Source organism: Anguilla rostrata, chromosome 3 (genome assembly GCF_018555375.3).
Source record: "Anguilla rostrata isolate EN2019 chromosome 3, ASM1855537v3, whole genome shotgun sequence".
In the NCBI taxonomy this organism is placed as follows: domain Eukaryota; kingdom Metazoa; phylum Chordata; class Actinopteri; order Anguilliformes; family Anguillidae; genus Anguilla; species Anguilla rostrata.
The window spans coordinates 60,397,772-60,409,450 of NC_057935.1; the positions used below are offsets into that span (position 1 = coordinate 60,397,772).

Consider the following 11,679-nt stretch of genomic DNA (forward strand, 5'->3'; position numbering starts at 1 on the left):
CTGTATGTGCACACGTCTACTTGCTTCAGCAAGTTTGCACTGATGTATCACATATTACCACCTCTGGTCTGAATCCACACCCACCAAGTCTGAGTTTGTCCATTGTGAGAAAGGTCCATTTGCACCACTGCAGCAATGTGTAATAATATAAGCACCACAAAACAAAGACACTCTGGGAGCATATATAAGAACAGAATAAATACAACTACCAAGATATACAGAATAAACAATTCACATAAAAATACACTTTCTAGATCAATAAGCTGAAATTCAGAGGTGACATACCTGGCAAACTCTCGTCAGTAAATGTATGCCAACCAGTCAGTTATATCTTAGAATTACAGAATACCAGACAGGACAGCCTGATAAACAACAAAGCATTCAGCACAGCAGAATACAAAGACAGTACTTAAATTGTGCCACTTGCACGCTGCTGAGCTATCAAAAGTATTCTGTGTGCCAGCATTGTATTTGTCAATGAAAGAACATCGCCCACAAGGTATTTCAAACCTAATCATCAGATCCAAATATACAGTACCCTGACATAGGATCTGTGGAGAATGAACTGCAGAATACCATACATCAGTGCAGATAGATTATAACCTACCAGAGAAATCCAATTTAAAGCAATCAATAGCTCAATATCATATTATGAATGCAGTGCTGGTTAAAGACTGAGCCTAAGGTTTCAGCGAGCCATTTTATTCCGAGATTCGTTTTTCATTTGTGAGCGGAAAAAAGTATTCATTACAAGAATGAAAATAAACGTAATTGCTAGAGGTGATGACTCGTAAATTGTGCGTGATACGCTACACACGATGAAAGCCACGCGAGAGGCACGCTGTAGCGCCGTGTGTTTGTGTACCCGAATGTGAGGACACGGCAGTGCCACCATTTCTTTATCCTGAAAGCTGAGGGAGAAAAAAAAGCCGCTCTGAAAAATGGACCTGGCTCCCGTCTCCCTCTCCTTTCTCGCTTCTTCCGCTGCGCTCGCTTCCTCTCTCCTCTCCCCCTCCCACACTGTGCAGTCTGCAGTCTGGCGTACTCAGTGACCCCCTTCCCTCCTCCCTCTCCCTCCCTCAGCCACCCCCCTCCCTGCCCTTGGCTCCTGCATCTTTCACTGGAGTCTGCAATAACCAAGGTGAGCCAGCAGACGCAGACATGCACCCTCGTGCTACTGCACACACACACGCATGCACGCACACATGTGCATGCATACACACATGCACATGCACACACACATGCGCACACACAGACATGCACACGCACACGCACACACAAACACACACACACACACACGTGCACACACACACACACACACATGCACATGTACACACAGTGTTCACACAGTAGCTCAGTCCCTCTCTCTCTTCTGGCATAGAGATACACTCACATGAGCATGCTGACTGACTGACACACTGACACACACTCTCACCCACCACAACCCTGACACTCACATTTACACAAGCAGAACACAAAAAAAACACACACACACACACACACATACACTCACACATTAATATACTCATACACTCACACACACATACACACACTCATGCACTCACACACACACACACACACACACACACATACACAATCACACATGCACACACACGCACACTCACACACACAGTATTGATTTGCGCCCCTGGGAGACAACACGCCCTCAATGACAATGAGTGACACGGGGGAAAGCGCGGTGCAGCTCAGTCCGCTCGCACCGGTCACTGCACTGGCATCCACTGTCACAATGCCACCTCCCCCCTGCAACACCACGTCGCCTCCGCCCGGCTGTCGCTCATTCCGAGCCCCCGGCCCCGCGGACGGTCTGAGCGCGCTCGGCCGCCATGCGGTCTCTCAGCCATCCCCCCGCGCAGCGCCGGCTCCGGCCTAATGTATTCCGGCCGCAATCTGGCAGATCTGCTGCATCGCGCGACGCTCGCAGCGCACACGCCCAGAGGCGCGTTGCATAACCGCCAGAGAGCCCTGCCAGCGCGGGTAAACCTGCGACCCCCCCCCCCACCCCCGTTCTTCCCCCACCCCACCCGGGGGAAAGCATGCTGATTACTTTACCTCCTGCGGTGCCTCCGGATTCCGGGGACTGCCTGTTTGTGCGCTCTGTGCGCCGTAGCTACGCACGCGCCGCGGCGCTGGGGGAAAAGCTCGTCGGGGGGCTGTGCGAGCCGGGCCGTGGCCACGCGAAGCGCTGAGGCAGCGGCGTGACACTGGGGCGACAGTGAGGAAGGACCGCCGGGTCACGGGGGAACTCCGCGGTCGTCACCGCGCCGCCGCGTAGCGCAGTAACAAGCACTTCGACGAGACCTGGAGCGGCGGCCGCTCCACCGGCGAATACGAACCTCAGCGCACCGCCCCGGCGACGGGAAACATCAGGACACAGCAGATGTGCTGTGACACCGCTGTTATCCAATTTGCTCGTGGCTCCCTCTTTATGCTTTTCCATTCTGAATAACTGACAACACAAGACAATGCTATCTTTACATCTTTCAAGCACAAGGACATTTCGGCAGCTGGCTTCATTGCAGTGTTCCAGCAGTGTTCCAGCAGCCTGCACAAGGGCATTGAAAATCAGTATCCCTGAATCGGCCGTTTCAGCATACGGACCGCTTCACGTTGTTACGTGCAATGAAACCGAAACGACCTCCTTCTTTAAAACTTCCCTTACTGTAAGTGTGGCAGTGCTCTGGTTTTTCTATGTACCACCAAGGCAGCGCCAGGTCGACTCGCTACCACTTCAGGTGCTCTGCCTGCGCTCCAGACAAACTGTCATTGGGAATCCGCACTGACCTGACATCGCACCGGCCCCTGCCTGACACTCATTCACCGGTTTTTTTTCCTTGAGTCAGACCCCGCTACGGCAAACCCGATCCCTCTTTCGGTGCTGCGGGGTTGGTGACGGGGGCGGTGACGATGACGTGGAGCGCAGCGTCCTCCGCTTTTGTCGGGGAAAAGCAGGTTACGGCACTAAAATAAACAACCCCTGGCGGAGGGACGGAAGCCAGAGCGACGCTCGCCTCCTGTGGCCGCGTTTTTCTGGGACAGCCGCCGGATGCGTAGGGCTGAGCGAGAGGCGGTTTTTCTCTTCTCTCTGCTCGCACGGTTTTACATTCCATTAGACTGCTTCTTTAAAATATTCACATCACTTTACCTATTGTTCTGCCCCCCCCCCCCCGCTAAACCGACATTCACTTCTGAAGTGAATAAATTCCAAGGCAGTTCCTGAGCAGGACACAGACCTGATGTTCTCTCCAAATCCCCCGGTTCTCTTCCTCTCGCTTCCTGTTTCTCTCATTGGCTCTTACTGGGGGTTATGGGAAATTGTGTGGAGAGCACGGTTGCGGAGCATGCCGTGGCACAGCGCCTTAACTCAAGGCAAGCTGGTGACAGCGCTGATACACTGGGACAGAGCCGAGTGACAGGCCCGGGGCCACCGATTATGGTAGCGCTGATATTAACATCACACAGTGTACACAGAATCGGCATAAAAGAAGCCATGACAGAAACTAGATGGCTCATCCAGCTGGCGCTTAAGCCAAACCCTATTTCTGTGGCACGGAGCAGCTTGATGTTCAAATGCACTCCCTGAACAGAATTTCAGTCCACTGCAGAGAAATTAACTCCGTCCTTCTCTATAAAGCCAAGTGTCTTGAGATGAGAGACAGCAGGCAGGTACCAAAGGGGTCTTTCACTGTCTGGGTACACAGGAAATGCCCCTCTCAGCTTTTGAGGGAATGTCATTCATCCCTGTTGCTTTTTGAGCAACAAAGCTATTGAATTCCAGCCCCCCCCCTAAATACCATGCAGCATACCATCTTAAACAGTCTACTCATGTGGCTTTACTGACCTCACATATTCTGCCCAGCAGTGCAATATTCTCACATTGTCCCTGTAACATAAGGGCTATTATGTTGGAGTGTTATGTTACTTGACTGTATGAGTTGTCTGGTTTGAGATGATGGTTCCCTACTTAATTGTCAGTGGTGTACCAAGATTGAAGATGTGGCCTACTCAAACCTACCAAATTACACTCCATCTCTCTCAGTCTATCGGTTATCATGACTAATATTATTCCACCTGTTGCTGTCCCCCCCACTCTGACCACAAACCCCATCTCTCTCCCCTTCCCTTTCTCATCCTCATTCCTCACCCAGTCCTTCATCGCAGACAAGCGCCTGAATAATGTGTAATACAATCAAATGCATTTGCCAGTAAAATTCAATTAGGGACTTCCAGGAAATCAGCTGCAGAGATTCATTGTGAAATAGTCTGACAGGCGTGTGGCACCGTGCCAGCACTAGATTTTCAATGAGTACGTCTATCTGTCTGTCTACCTAGCAGGCCACTGACCGTTCTCCCTCCTGTGGTCTGTGGTCAGATCTACCATTATTCGTCAGGGAGTCTTTCCTGCTCTCATTTTTGTCCGACTGTCCTTCTGCTCACCATTTACTGAATCAATCGGCCTCTGAGACAGGTCATCAGGCTGACTAAAACACCAATCATAATTCTATATGTGAACAACACCATGGGAAACCCGGAAGACAATGACTTGCTGGCACTGACTAACTCACTGTTGCAGTATGTGCTCTTCTTACCATTTATGCCTGTCCAGTACATGTCTCTTTTCAGTTCTTCTCTTCCTTTATGTGATTCTGAACTTTTTCCTTGCTCAGTCAATGCACCAGATTGCCAATATCTGCTTGCCCCCACATCTATGGATGTGTGCACCTGTCCCTCTGCCTGTGTAAGAGCAGCATCACATTCTGCCATTGCTTCATCAGAATTTGATCCTTGTTTCACACATCAGAAATGACCATGTTACATCTTGTCATGAAGGCAGTGTAGGTACTCAAATACTTATTAAGGAGCTGGAAACTAAGATGATAATCTGAAATCACTATGGAAATTGCATTACAATAATGCTACTATATGTGCCCCAAAAACATATATGTTCTAGTTCCTAAATCTTTTTAATGTGTGTTTGTTTGAAATGCAAAATCTGCAAGAAAAATATTTTTTATATAATAATGATCATAACCACTAATTAATCAACTAAAACATACCTTTTGTTTTGTACTCCATATTGTTAGTCTGAGTAAGACTGCACAGATGCACATGAGCAGAAACAGTAATTCTACAATAATCTGACTTGAGGAATTCAAACCAAATCAAAGAAAATTAATATTTTAAGACAATAATTCCTGCCTTCACCTTTTTAAATAATTAATAATCTAAACACTAGAGTGGGCCTCTCATTTAGGGTAGGATTACTGAAATCGTGTACCATTTAGGCTCAATATTGAACTTGAATTCTTTTTTAAAAATCAATTTAAAAAATCAATTATTTTGTGTTGTTTAATATCACTATCAATTCTCCAACTTGTTATACCAGCTCCACTTTTTATTCTATGCCGATCAGATTTATCCTTACTGAATTTTATTATTATTATTACAATTTTGTGCTAAATGTTTTTTTTAAAATGTATTATTCCCAGTTAAGTCATAGTAGAGACAAATAAACAAATACGTTAAACTATTAAATGTTCACTGAAAAGTACAGGTATGTCTATGTATACATGAGGCCTGTTGCCTTCAAGAGGGGACAACTTGAAACCTCTCAGCATTACATGACCATTTGGAAGTTTACAGGAAATAACTGAATAGCCAAGAAAAAGGCTAAACATAAGTTTTAAACTATTGTAAGTCTACTACGCTGTTTCACCACAGTAAGTTTTTTGCTTCATCGTGAGATGTGAATGCTAGCTCAGAAAAGCCGATTTGTTTTATGAGTGCTCCAGTATGAATATCAAGACAATCTCTTAATTTCACACTAGAAATTGGCACATGCAAAAGATAATCTATCATCCAAAAGCTCCAACTGATTTTTTGCACAACTTAAAAAACGCCCAACAGGAATTAAAATGATTTATAGTATTTTTCTATTGAAATGCACATCATATCAAAAAACTGAAAGTGAAAAAAATATAATTTAATGTAATTTTTAAATTAAAATAGTTTTTAAAAATAACCAAAGCAGTTTAGATAAGCCTCCACCTCCTTTATAATGCCAATCCTAAATTGACTGACAAAAATGTGTATCATTGGATAAACGTAAAGTTTTTCATATCAGTTTCTTACACCAATATTTCATTTGAATGAAGCTAAAAAAATATATTTGAAACACCCTAAAAAACATAGGTGTAACAAATTGAAGTAAAAATTTAGGTTTATCCATTGAAGCATTTTTTTCCCATGTTCCTAATGTGGAACCAGGAGCTTCCACCTGTGTTGAAGTGATATCATTTCAGCATAAATTCAGCCGTTCTTTTAAGTTCTCCCGACTGGGTAGTGCATTTCTGAGCAGAGACTCCAGCCTGGAGCACAAAGGACCGTTTATATGTTAAAATACACAGATCAGGGGATGAGTACATGAGTCCAAAACATCCCTTGGAGGCTTGGTCAGCAACTCCAAGCTCCAGTCCTTTTATCCAGACAACAGTGCTGTCGGACCAATGGCAAGGGATGGCTACAGAGAAGACCGCCTACCAACATTGTAGGGGAAAACTATGGAAACAAATTTTAAATCTAGGTCGGAACCCATTCTAGTTCTGAATCAGCTCTTAACACTGCTGAAATCTTCAGAACTTGACCTCCCATAGATGCGTATATTGTGCACAATTCACTACCTGAAATTGGGGAGACACTGAAGGCTTTCAACAGTACTGATATACATCAGTATTTTAATTTGGAGTGGGTTAATAACCCCAAAAAGCAACAATTATTTAGCTAGCTAGCTAACTTTAGCCTGGCTTGTTAGCAAGCTAGCAAGTTCACTTGAAATAAATTTCTCACTTCATAGTCTCTGGGGTGATTTGTTGGGAGTCTAGCAGTTCCTTTTATTGTTGCAAACCACTTACTATCAGATTATTTTTGGTATATGATAAAAGGTTAATCCAATCCTGCCTTTTCAATCATTTCAACCCACAGAACAGCACATGGAAAGCACAGATTACAAATTTACATCCCCAAAATGGCGCCATGATTTCAGCGTGACATCATGAGCAACCTATGAATGGGTTCAAAGTTTACTCTCGTAATCAATACTCAAGAACAGCTATGACTTTGACCTTTTCAAAGTCGCCAAAAAAAAAGTGGATCTGACATTTCACATAAAATTGTTAGGTAATCCAAAACAGTGAAGTTGACAAAGAAACTACTGCAATCAATTGTTTTGTTTTGAAAATAGCATTTCATGCTTTGTGACCTTGGATGCCTCACAGTGCACGTTCTAAGTAATGACTTCTCCAACAAACCTGGATTATTTACTATTTAAATTACTCGCAGGCTTGGTTGCAATGAGATGTTCTCTCTAAACATATCCAAGTCCTATGCAAGGCTATAAGACCAGGGCAATCCTCTACCAAGAGATTCCCTTCTAGATTCTAATCAATGACCATTACCATCAACCTTAAACTGTAATATGCAACCACAGCATGTTTGCACGGCTCAAATCCAATATGGAACCTAAATGGTGCAACTGCATTGCCATAACGGTCTATGGAGAACCTCTGTGACAACTGCATCATGGTAAGGAATTAAAATAATTTATTACAAACAATTAGAAGGTATGGCCGAGGGCAATAACAATGATATCCATTGTTTGATTTGTAGAAAAAAAACAGAAACAAAAAAACAACATACTGGCCTGAATTGAAATGCAATTCGCAGTGAATAAGTTCAAGAATGGCAAGTAGCTGATCTGGGTTCAGACAGGGTGTTGGCGAATCCCACGTCTGATACAGCACATGCTTAGCATATTGTGGCAGACAGAAGCACCGCAATTCCCCACCCCTAACTCACTCCAATGTCATCTTTCCTCCAAAGAGTTATGTTCACGCTCAACCAGAGGCATACTATGTGTTCAATTAAACAAACAGAATTGATTTAATTCGCCGTTCGAGCAAACAGGGGAATACAACAAGATCTGATAAAATGGGCAGTGGTCCCTGGCTCTCACTGCTGATGTTTTTTCTGACAGCCTCTTAATGAAGAGAATCTGCCCCGACCGGGGGGTGGCACAGCCATACTCTGTTACTTATTATGTTTGTAAATCTGGTCATGTGCGTTCATTCAGGTCTGCAGTGTGTGTTCCTCTGGCGAGTGTGTGTGTGTGTGTGTGTAGTGTGTGTGTGTGCGTGTGTGTGTGTGTGTGTGTGTGTGTGTGTGTGTGTGTGTGTGTAGTGTGCGTGTGTGTGTGAGTTTGTGTGTGTGCCTGGAGGCACTGTGCCGTGCTTTCTCCCTCACTGGCGTCACGCTCAGACAGGGCTTCGAGGCGTGTGTGCCCCCCCAGTCGGCCTGAGTATAAATACCGTAGTAAACGACCAAGGAAGGGACAATGAACAGCGGTGCAATGAACATAGCGTCTGTTACATACAGACTCTACTGCTCATATTGGCCAGAGGAAAATCTCAGTGACCAAATGACTTGGGGTCAAAAGTGCTTTGTAAGACACACATGTACAAGAGAAAACATGCTCACAGACGGCAGAGACAAGCTTACTTACAATCAAAACATTGTTGTTTGGAATACACTGTACCGCTCCAGCACATTTTTTTTTCCAAACACATGAACAACCCATGAATTAAATGGTTTGCTACAAAGACGATCACACAAAGCAGTCATACACTTCTACTCCCTATGGACATACACTCTCTCCACTAAAACACGCCCATGACACAGGTTTCTCCAATTACATACAAACTCACACGCCCATGTTCCACACCTACATACTCCCTAGGATAACCTAGTAACCGATCAGCTCCAAGCTTACTATAATCAAATCAAACAGGTGAACAAAAATAGAGACGAACGTAACCCAAAAACATATGTCAAGTTTACCAAAGGCAGCAAGCGTATAGTCCAAAAAAAAAAAAAACCCATCCCGAACAGCAGGGCTTTATTACTGAATTCCATAACTGAACACAATCGTTTATTAGTCGTAATCTTTTCTGTTTTTAACAGCTATAAACGAACTTCTGCAGTTAATTTAGACATTCACAAGCCATATATCGCATGTAGGTTTCAACAATGAGAATAATAAGAACTGACTTACCCGTCTCTATGGGCTGACGGTGTCACATCCAGTTGGAGAAACGAACCTCGAAAATGTCCAACTCTGTTTATCTAAGTATTGGATAGTACAAATAGTGCAGAATGTAAATAACTCTTTTCTAGCTATTTACAGGAGTGACAAATCAAAATGTGGCCAGTTCTATCAGACAAGACATGCCATTTTAGCCGTCTGGTATGGAGTTTATCGAATACTATTAGCTACATTTCTGCAACTCCCCAAACTCGGTAAATAAAAGCAAATACAAAGCAAATATTCCTTTAGGGAAAGAGAAAAATTAATTATAGAAAAAGGGAGGTTTCCAGTTATTAAAAATCACCAAGAAAATATGATGATACTGCAGTTCTTCAGGGAGGAAAGGCTGGGAATTAGGTAAAAGGCGAAAACACTTTAATTAGCTTTACATTGCGGAAGAGATTTAGCAAACATTCACTAAGGAATCTATAGAACACAAGTAACGCTTATTCTATTTGAAACTTGCGTTTCCGTTTCTCTCGTAGATTGGACGTTTCGGGTCCGGTTGAGGTTGAATCCGTGGTGCAATTCATTGCGACGGCACCAAATTCCTCCCTAAAAAATTCTCATTCACAGATATAATCACGGGGTGTTCTTGACGTTCAGTGTCTGTGTATACACAGGCAGAAGAACAGTTGAAACGCTATACATTAGTACATAAATATACGCGAATTTCACCAGAAGTAGTACTATAAGAATAAATAATTTAGGTTCTGTTTGCTTGGTTGTTCATATAGCGCGAGGAAGGAGCTGGCGAAGATTCCATTCTCGTGCTCATCTTGCTCCACAAAATCCAGTTCTAAAGACGTTCTATCATATTGCAGTTTTTTCAGCTGTCGCCACTGTTTGTCCGCTGTGTCATCGTTTAAAATTGATGTTTTGGGGATCGTCTTGCCTTTCATTTATATTTTTAAATGTGCCCTTCCCTCCCTCCCTCTCTCGCGCCCTCTCTTGCAGCCTCCTCTCGAGTATTTACAATTTTGCCAGCGCACTCGGAATAGACGTAAGCAGGCTGTCAGCGTATAGCGCTCCACACACTGTCATGAGTCCGACTCACGCCATGCTTCCACACACACACCTACACAGTCTCTTTGACAGATACACTCACGAATCTTCCAGAAAATTACACACGCAGGGATAAATCCATATTTTATGAATCCATGATTAATCTACATAATCTGGTAGGGTAATTCTCAAGTAATACATTACTTAATGCCAACCTCAATTCACAATGTAAAGAAAAATGATCAGACATGTTAAATTAAGTTTAGTTTATACCACGAACTTCTCATTAATGTACATGCACATTCATTCACACGCACACTTCAGACTGAAAGGGCCAATATCGCTCCTCAATGCAGCTTTGCAGCTCTCTTGTTCGCTCTCATTGTAACACATCTTTAATGTTTTTTTATTTTATTTATTTATGTATTTATTATTTTTTTTTTTACATATATACAGCTCCTATTAACATAGACACACATGTACACATACACACTTAATGTCAAAATAAAACATGTACATATACACACATGTTCATTTTTTTGCATTGACAATTGATTTAATATAGCATTTGTGGCTTATGAGCGAGCATAGTCAGAAATATAATTGCTTTATTGCAGCAAATAATTTATGCCTGATTATCTCCCTTCCGCCCCTACCATGCATCACACACACACGCCCCCACATACACACACACACACACACATCTTTTCTGCAGTCATCTGCATCTCTCTACCCTGCTCTTCCCATCTTCATGTGCTGCCATCTACCTTTCAGACTATTTCCCTTTCTCCTTTATTCCCTCCCTCCTTCTTTCCTTCTTTTCCCACCTATCTCTCCTTCTGTCTTGCGCACACTCTATAAATAGATTCACCTTTATACTGTCTGTTCCATCCTCACTGCGTGATATGGGGGCACATTAGAAGAAGGCAGTATACAAAGCAATAACAACAGATCAAGAAAAGCATGAACATACATGTACAAATATACACAGCAGTATAAACATAGCACAGCATAATATCAAGGTTCTACATTCAAGAGGAAAACACAGTAGAGAGGGGAAAGCAAGAAAAAGGTAACACGGAGGTGACTGGATGAATGATAGAGATATGTTAAAAAGGGGTGGAAAATAAAGAGTTGGAAGAGATCGTAAAGAAAGATGGAACTGGGGGAGAGATAAAACAAGGTTAGTGGGGCAAACAGGGAACTGTCAGCAAACTGAAAATGAGAGATTTGGAAATATAGTGGCAGAAGTAATTTGGTACAATTATATGTCATTAGATTGTGCCTATTTCACTGGTCAAATAATGATATTATTTTATTTCACTACACAATACAGTACCATGTTATGTGTGTGTGTGTGTGTGTGTGTGTGGGGGGGGGGGGGGGGGTTGTGTGTATAAATATGCGTATAGAATATGTGGGTGTATTCACAGAATTAATACATTTATGATCAGACTATATGTGTAATACTGTACTTGTGCTCCGACTAAATCACTCAACAAATACATGCGGGT

General features: G+C 43.2%; 1 protein-coding gene across 2 annotated transcripts in view; it reads right to left on the reverse strand.

Moving 5' to 3' along the window:
- The window catches only part of LOC135251477 (neuronal tyrosine-phosphorylated phosphoinositide-3-kinase adapter 1-like), a 51,808-nt gene extending 41,685 nt beyond the window's left edge, over positions 1 to 10,123 (reverse strand). The window contains exon 1 of one of the 2 annotated variants that reach the window (XM_064328975.1): positions 9,128 to 10,123. The gene's annotated coding sequence lies outside the window, so the exon portion shown is untranslated. Of the gene's footprint in view, positions 1 to 8,578; positions 8,925 to 9,127 lie in introns of those variants that run through there. The other variant, XM_064328977.1, reaches the window with a different exon arrangement.
- Positions 10,124 to 11,679: the final 1,556 nt, after the last annotated feature.